The sequence below is a fragment of the Melanostigma gelatinosum genome (assembly GCF_949748355.1).
Source record: "Melanostigma gelatinosum genome assembly, chromosome: 19".
Classification (NCBI taxonomy): domain Eukaryota; kingdom Metazoa; phylum Chordata; class Actinopteri; order Perciformes; family Zoarcidae; genus Melanostigma; species Melanostigma gelatinosum.
Window position 1 is genome coordinate 3,013,248 of NC_136652.1, and position 8,834 is coordinate 3,022,081.

An 8,834-nucleotide genomic window follows, 5' to 3' on the forward strand; every position below is an offset into this window, starting at 1 on the left:
CCCATGACAGTGCCAACTCATTGATTCTGTTTTTTTTCTTCAGATGAGAAATCTGCTGTCCCCTCCAGCCAATAGTGACAATTAGAATAGATTAGAATTCCTGATTCATCAAGACTTGCATAATATTCAGATTTGATACAACAAATAGGGAAAGGACAACTTGTCAATAACTATCAATCACGCGGTTGACAACACCCACTGGTCTCAAACCACATGCCAAATAATGTAATGTTGTATCCCTTTGAAACAGCATGTTGGGAACCTGTTACAACTGTGTTTGCTCTAAAAACACATTTTGCATGACGACATCAGTCACTCACTATAATTACATGTTTTAAAGAAATGGACTTACGTTGATGGTTTTAATATTGCTTCAGCACCCCCTGCTGGTTTAAATTAGTAAATTATGTGATTGTGGTATTATACATCTCTGAGAAAAATTTCTGACATCAGGTATTACTTTTATTGTCCTTGCCCTGAATTTTTATCATTAAAATCTTACTGGAAAAATGTATTTTACCACTTTGATTGTCTCACAGATGTCACGGTCAGCACAGTCCTTAATATCTATTATGGCTTCTTCTGGGGATCCACCAAGGAGCACATGCAGGATAGCTGGGCTGAGTCCTCCAAGGCATGGAGGAATGAATGACCAATCATTCGGCCAGCAACAACAAAGAAGTCACTCTCCAAAATCACCAATTGCTGGATCTCCTGAAAAAGCAACATACACAGTACAGACATCGGTTAAATGAATATCTGATTTTCTATCTTTAGTTTTGCGTGTGTAACCAATTTACCCTCGAGTGTGCATGTCAAGGGCCAAGCCCACTCAGCATTAGCCCTCTTATGAAAAGAAAGGACTGTCCTCTGCACTGTCTCCAAGATCCATGGTCAGATATAATGACTTTCCAGTTGCATGCTGGCTTAAAATGTCTTCTTTGAATCTCTTTGCTGCCTCACTGGGATTTGAAAGAGTTTTTAAATTATTCCAATTAATACTGGATGAATTTATATGTAGAGAGCAACAATTTATTGCAATAAATGATGTAACAGCTGGGAAGCCTCTCTCCTCAGTGGGATCTAGGTCAACTATCTCAGGAGCAGCCACATGTCCCTGCGAGGTGGCACGCAGTAGTTTCTTGCTGGCCCTTGTTGTCTCACTTCCCTGTAGTCTTGTCAACATGCTCACAAATCGACCTTCACTTCAGGAGGCACTTTCTGTGGTCACCACAGTTTCTACCTCACCACTGCTCTGTGATGGTCTTGGGTAAAGAGAAGCATGTTTTGTTATTGGGGCCAGTATATTTTATATTACATTACACATTCACAAAAACACTGCAACTAGAAAAGAATGGTCATGAACAGAACAGAATAAATCCATTCAAATTCAACTTTCCCTCAAGACCAATATCCAGGATCATACAGTATCCTCCATCCACATTCAACATGCTTTACATCTTCTGGCAGACTCCAGAGCTGAATGCTTAATGTCTGATGTACGACTACTTGAGTGCTTGACAAATGTGACGTTTTAGTTCTGTAGAGCGATACCTCACGCACTCATCACTGTGAGCCTTGATTCTTGTAAAAGGGAACTCCTCTCCACACGTCACACATTTCTGAGGTGGTCCAACTCGCTCATTACTGCATTCTGGTTGACATGCCTGTAAACAAGATCATTTAAAAATGTAACACAAGCCATGTTCATACTCTGGCATTTTCATATGGGAACACCAATTTAAAAGTGAGGATCTGACAGGCTCCAGATTCAGATTCAGGTTTCTTTGGAGTGGTCGGATGAAAATTGTAGCGTGACCAATCTGTGTTTGTGGATCTTTCAAATGTCTCACATGGTAACCCTCATTGGGACACGGTATGATGATCAGTTGGCGACTTCGTGTTGTTCCAGAGATTTTCCAGAGTCCTTCTCCCTCCAATGTATGGACCGAACAGCCTTGAAACCTCGGCTAGAGTCAAGTGAAGAGGATAAGATATAATCACTACAAGAGAATAACGACGTTGCAGAAGAAACATGTTGGCTAACGATATCATCGCACACTTTACAGGAATGCGATATGACGCACAGCATGAATACATAAATCACTCATCACCGGCGACCAGTGGTGTACAGTAACGAAGTAGAAATACTTCGTTACTGTACTTAAGTCGTTTTTTTGGGTATCTGTACTTTACTTTACTACTTATATTTCTGTTTACTTTTACTTTTACTTCACTACATTTTGCAAAGAAAACTGATACTTCATGCTATAGCTAGCGGGCGACTACATAAGTAGCATTCCACTCTACGATGACTGATTTCATGATTGAAGCAGAAATGGAAGCACCTGCTACTCCCGCAACAAACGACGGTGGTGACGAAGACCAACACCAGTGGATCGCTAGCGAGTTAGTGAGCTGAGGAAGTGTTGACAGTTGTGCAGCACTAGTTGGCTAACGTTAGCTGTAGCTATATACACGGATTGACAGGAGCCGCGAGAGCGCAGCATTAGTGAAATCCTTCGCAGCTGTGCGCAAGCTGTCTGTGACGCTGAACACACCTCTACCTGCCTCAGCGGCCTGTGAAAGGCTATTTAGCATCGCAGGACTAGTCTTCAGCCCAAGAAGAGCGAGACTGAATTCTCGCAATTTTGAAAACCAACTTCTTTTGAAGATGAACAGGACATTTTTCAGTTTCAAGTAATGACTGTGTTGCTGCTTTAGTATTGATCATGTTTTGATATTTGAGTCATGTTGTGGATGATCAGATGGAGTTATGATGGTAGCAGTCGCCCAATTGCAGATTCAGCTTGAGCAAAACCTGTGTGTTCAAATCAGGCCCATAGGAGTTTACAAGGCAGGTGTCCTTTCTCTAAACACTGACCTGATGCATCAAGTGGATATGTTTTGCTGAACATAATATTATGCATTTGCCCTCTACATCCTCTAGTCTAATGAGCATACTTATAAACGCAACTCCTTCATAGTGTCATATTGCTTTTCGGAGAATTATGATGATAAGTTCATAGTAGATGCAAAAGTATACTTATGTACAATATATTATGTTGAACATTGTTGCTCCTGAATGGATCACAGCCGACCCAATTATGTTCAACACAGCTCCATGTCCTTGGTCATGATGCCACAGCACTTAAAAGAATAAACTTCATAATTCTCACAATTCTGACCCTTTGCTTTTTTATTAACAGCATTTACTTGTACTTTTACTTTCAATGAACAGGTTATGATGTTCATTTAATGTTCAGGTTATGATGTACATTTAATGTCAGAAAATTACTTTTGATACTTAAGTACTTTTGTACTTAAGTACAATAAATATCAGATACTTTAAGACTTTACTCAAGTAGTATTCTAAGAGGTGACTTTTTACTTTTACTTGAGTAGTTTTCCAGTAAGGTATCTTTACTTTTACTCAAGTATGGCTTTTGAGTACTTTATACACCACTGCCGGCGACAGTAATTTAGTCGACACAAGGGATTTAGCATGGGAAAGTCTTCCCTGCAGAAACCTACCGTCCACTGGGTGCCTGAGTGTTACGTTATGTGGCGGGCGCCATGATTAATATGAGATGTGGTTTATAGATCTCCAGCAATATGTTTGTTAATGTTTGACGAATCTGGCGACAGAGACAGAAAGCAGCTGCTGCGCACGGACGAGAAACCATGGGTTCAGAAACCAGTCGAGACGTAACACCGGCACAGGGTAATAGCGCAGCGGCTAACGTTAGTTAGCTTGTCAGTTACGAACGTCACGTAACTTAACCTATCACTTTAACACACATGTGATGTTATAATAGCTCTTATTTTGCTTTATCGGTATCGGTGACATTCGAGTGAGTTGAAACCCAATACTTGCATTTAAAAGTGAAAGCTGTCGCTTCTCCGGCTCCCGCATCACTCGCCGCCATGTTGGTTCAAATAAAATCCTCACCGGCACGCAATGCATCTCGGGATATGCGGAATTGAGGCGCATAGAATGGCATGACGTCACACAGAATGGCATGACGTCACACATGATTCGTCAAGATCAATGACAGAACATGACATGAGATCAAAGTAAAAAAAACTGTATATACCCCAGACTTTACTTGCCCAAACTAGTTAACTTTCAAGAGACACCAGTACAGTGCTTCCACTGAAGAAAGATAAATATGGATCCATTCAACTTCGCCCCAATAAACCTTGAGCAGGAGCTAAACTGGGCTTGGAATGACAATGATTACCTTGAGCAGCAGCTAAACTGGGCTTGGAATGACAATCTTTACCTTGAGCAGCAGCTAAACTGGGGTTGGAATGAATATGATGACCTTGAGCAGCAGCTAAACTGGGCTGCGGATGACAATAATGTCAAGTCGGCCCAAACTAATCACCTTGAGCAGGAGCTACAGGGGGCTAAGCATGGCAATGATGTCAAGTCGGCCCGAATGAATGACCTTGAGCAGGAGCTACAGGGGGCTAAGCATGGCAATGATGTCAAGTCGGCCCGAATGAATGACCTTGAGCAGGAGCTAAAGAGGGTTAAGCATGACAATGATGTCAAGTCGGCCCGAATGAATGACCTTGAGCAGGAGCTACAGGGGGCTAAGCATGGCAATGATGTCAAGTCGGCCCGAATGAATGACCTTGAGCAGGAGCTAAAGAGGGTTAAGCATGACAATGATGTCAAGTCGGCCCGAATGAATGACCTTGAGCAGGAGCTACAGGGGGCTAAGCATGGCAATGATGTCAAGTCGGCCCGAATGAATGACCTTGAGCAGGAGCTAAAGAGGGTTAAGCATGACAATGATGTCAAGTCGGCCCGAATGAATGACCTTGAGCAGGAGCTACAGGGGGCTAAGCATGGCAATGATGTCAAGTCGGCCCGAATGAATGACCTTGAGCAGGAGCTAAAGAGGGTTAAGCATGACAATGATGTCAAGTCGGCCCGAATGAATGACCTTGAGCAGGAGCTACAGGGGGCTAAGCATGGCAATGATGTCCTTGAGCAGGAGCTAAAGGGGGCTAAGCATGGCAATGATGTCAAGTCGGCCCGAATGAATGACCTTGAGCAGGAGCTAAAGAGGGTTAAGCATGACAATGATGTCAAGTCGGCCCGAATTAATGACCTTGAGCAGCTTGATGAGAAACCAGCTCCAGCTGCTGAGACTCAGACCAGCCGTTGGGCTCGTTGTACCAAAGGTCTCCTGAAAGCAGCATTGTTTGCTGGCATCGTTGTCGCTGCAATAAAAATAGCGTCAAATTGAAAGTGACTGAAGAATGCGATGCGTCACAGATCAAATGGTGATTAGCACAAAGATAACATGTTGTGAGTGTGATGCCCACCAATGTGTTGTCACATGTGTGTTATGTATTTTGTTTTCATCCACAGCCAATATGTTTTAAAGTGAGCATACTTGTTCATTCCAGCAATAGTTGTTGGCAATAGAATAGCAATAGAACAGTTATTAAGGACTTTCAAGAGACACCAGTACAGTGCTTCCACTGAAGAAAGATAAATGTGGATCCGGCACAATTTATTGAAATTTGTGAGCAAATTGATGTCAAGTTGGCCCAAATGAATCACCTTGAGCAGGAGCTAAAGAGGGTTAAGCATGACAATGATGTCAAGTCGGCCCGAATTAATGACCTTGAGCAGGAGCTACAGGGGGCTAAGCATGGCAATGATGTCAAGTCGGCCCGAATGAATGACCTTGAGCAGGAGCTAAAGAGGGTTAAGCATGACAATGATGTCAAGTCGGCCCGAATGAATGACCTTGAGCAGGAGCTACAGGGGGCTAAGCATGGCAATGATGTCAAGTCGGCCCGAATGAATGACCTTGAGCAGGAGCTAAAGAGGGTTAAGCATGACAATGATGTCAAGTCGGCCCGAATGAATGACCTTGAGCAGGAGCTACAGGGGGCTAAGCATGGCAATGATGTCAAGTCGGCCCGAATGAATGACCTTGAGCAGGAGCTAAAGAGGGTTAAGCATGACAATGATGTCAAGTCGGCCCGAATGAATGACCTTGAGCAGGAGCTACAGGGGGCTAAGCATGGCAATGATGTCCTTGAGCAGGAGCTACAGGGGGCTAAGCATGGCAATGATGTCCTTGAGCAGGAGCTAAAGGGGGCTAAGCATGGCAATGATGTCAAGTCGGCCCGAATGAATGACCTTGAGCAGGAGCTAAAGAGGGTTAAGCATGACAATGATGTCAAGTCGGCCCGAATTAATGACCTTGAGCAGCTTGATGAGAAACCAGCTCCAGCTGCTGAGACTCAGACCAGCCTTTGGGCTCGTTGTACCAAAGGTCTCCTGAAAGCAGCATTGTTTGCTGGCATCGTTGTCGCTGCAATAAAAATAGCGTCAAATTGAAAGTGACTGAAGAATGCGATGCGTCACAGATCAAATGGTGATTAGCACAAAGATAACATGTTGTGAGTGTGATGCCCACCAATGTGTTGTCACATGTGTGTTATGTATTTTGTTTTCATCCACAGCCAATATGTTTTAAAGTGAGCATACTTGTTCATTCCAGCAATAGTTGTTGGCAATAGAATAGCAATAGAACAGTTATTAAGGACTTTCAAGAGACACCAGTACAGTGCTTCCACTGAAGAAAGATAAATGTGGATCCGGCACAATTTATTGAAATTTGTGAGCAAATTGATGTCAAGTTGGCCCAAATGAATCACCTTGAGCAGGAGCTAAAGAGGGTTAAGCATGACAATGATGTCAAGTCGGCCCGAATTAATGACCTTGAGCAGCTTGATGAGAAACTGGCTCCAGCTGCTGAGACTCAGACCAGCCGTTGGGCTCGTTGTACCAAAGGTCTACTGAAAGCAGCATTGTTTGCTGGCATCGTTGTCGCTACAATAAAAATAGCGTCAAATTGAAAGTGACTGAAGAATGCGACGCGTCACAGATCAAATGGTGATTAGCACAAAGATAACATGTTGTGAGTGTGATGCCCACCAATGTGTTGTCACATGTGTGATATGTATTTTGTTTTCATCCACAGCCAATATGTTTTAAAGTGAGCATACTTGTTCATTCCAGCAATAGTTGTTGGCAACAGAATAGCAATAGAACAGGGGCATGGCTTTGTCCAAGGAGCTTTGCGTGCCTCAAATGAGAAGAATGGTGCACACACTTGTTGGGGCCAAACATGTAGAGGAGTCAGTGTGTGATGACATGCTCCGAGAGTTCAGTGAGTTTTGTGACTCAGCTGCTCTTCAGGCCAACTTCAGGGAGTTTGACCCCAAGACAAACAGAGTGGATACCCTCCTGTATGAGACAATGGGGTCGAAACCAGCATTTTCCAGAGTGTGGGATGTGGTGAAGGTAGTGCTTGTCCTGTCGCATGGACAGTGTTGAGCGTGGATTCTCAATCAACAAAGAAATGATTGTAGAGAATCAGAAGGAGAAGTCCCTGGTGGCTCAGAGACTCATCGTCGACCATGTCAGGTCTGTTGGGGGTCTAAACAATGTACAGATCACCAAAGAGCTGTTGTTTTCAGCTGCAAGAGCCAGGCAGAAGTACCATGGGTACTTGGATGAAGAAAAGAGAAAGAAGGAGAGGCAAGGCATGGACCTAAATAGAAAGGCCATCACAGATGAGCTGGATGACTTAAAAAAGAAGGGGCAAGAATGGAGACGGATATTATCGCACTCGAGAGATCAGCAGATGAATATGCTGAGAAAGCAGAAGCTACAAACCAACTGACCTTCATCACCAAATCGAACAGCTTCCGCCGAACTGCAAAATAGAAGAAGGCATCTCTGCCGGAGATTGAAAAGCAGATAGATGCGAAGCTTGAAGAAATGAAACGCAAAGCTGGCAAGTGACTGTTCAGTTAAGTTCCCGTGGACAGTGAAGCACAAATTTCTTCTTTCATTACAACTTGTTCAGGTTGCCACGAGCTATTCTCTCTTACGAGCCTCTCAAGGGACAAGTCAGTGTGAGTGTGTGTCAGTCAAACACACAAAAAAAGCTCTAGTTGTGTGAATGTTGTTTTATAAACCTGTTTAAATGTGAAGTTGTTTTTGTTGATTTATGTTTGAAGAGTTAATTGCCAACTCGTTTTGTTAAAATTTGCACTAAAAGGGAATGCAATGTGTGCACTAGCTGGATCCTACTGAATGCCTGTCAGAGTACATACATGTTGTTATTCTAATCAAACTATTGTCTCTCATTCATTTGTGTCATTTAAGGTATGCTGTATGCTTTAGAATTCTCACTTTTAGTTTAAATTTTTCATGTATACACCGAGATTTCACAAAATGTTTGGTCGTGGAAATTTGGTTTAAAGTCATGGAAAAGTCATGGAAAGTCATGGAAATCCATTGGTCCAAATGTGTATGAACCCTGAAAGCAGTGTGTGTGCATTGGCGCATGCAGGGGGGTGGGGTGCAAAAAGGAAAAGAACAACAGAGACAACAGAGACAGAGAATGGCAATGATCTGTTTTTATATATTATGGTAACAGCTGCCACTGTTTCGAGTAAGGGGAATGCTGCTTGTTTTAAGTAGAAATAATGATGATGCCCCGAGGTCTTTCACTTCCATCTTGAGTGTTACACAACCCCAACTCTGACTGAGACTGGGAGATGTTCACACTCCATCTGCCTCCCTATTTAAGTTCATCAGTGGCAGTGCTCCAAATCTCATAATGCATACTCAGTTTGTATGTACTGCATACTGCCTAAATGAACAATTAAGTTTGACATACTGGCAGACTGTTCACACTGAAGTATACACGAGCAATGCGTCCTCTGTATCACATGACACATGACTGTTTCCATCACAGAGTTACGGGTCTGAGCCACTGTTGTAT

General features: G+C 43.1%; 1 long non-coding RNA gene across 1 annotated transcript; it reads right to left on the reverse strand.

Annotated features, from left to right (window-relative positions):
- Positions 1–425: 425 nt before the first annotated feature.
- On the reverse strand, positions 426–3,941 carry LOC306792981. The gene is made up of 4 exons (XR_013772857.1): positions 3,878–3,941; positions 1,854–1,970; positions 1,555–1,667; positions 426–714 (listed from the first exon to the last, which is right to left on the reverse strand). It is a non-coding gene; the product is annotated as an uncharacterized lncRNA (long non-coding RNA).
- Positions 3,942–8,834: the final 4,893 nt, after the last annotated feature.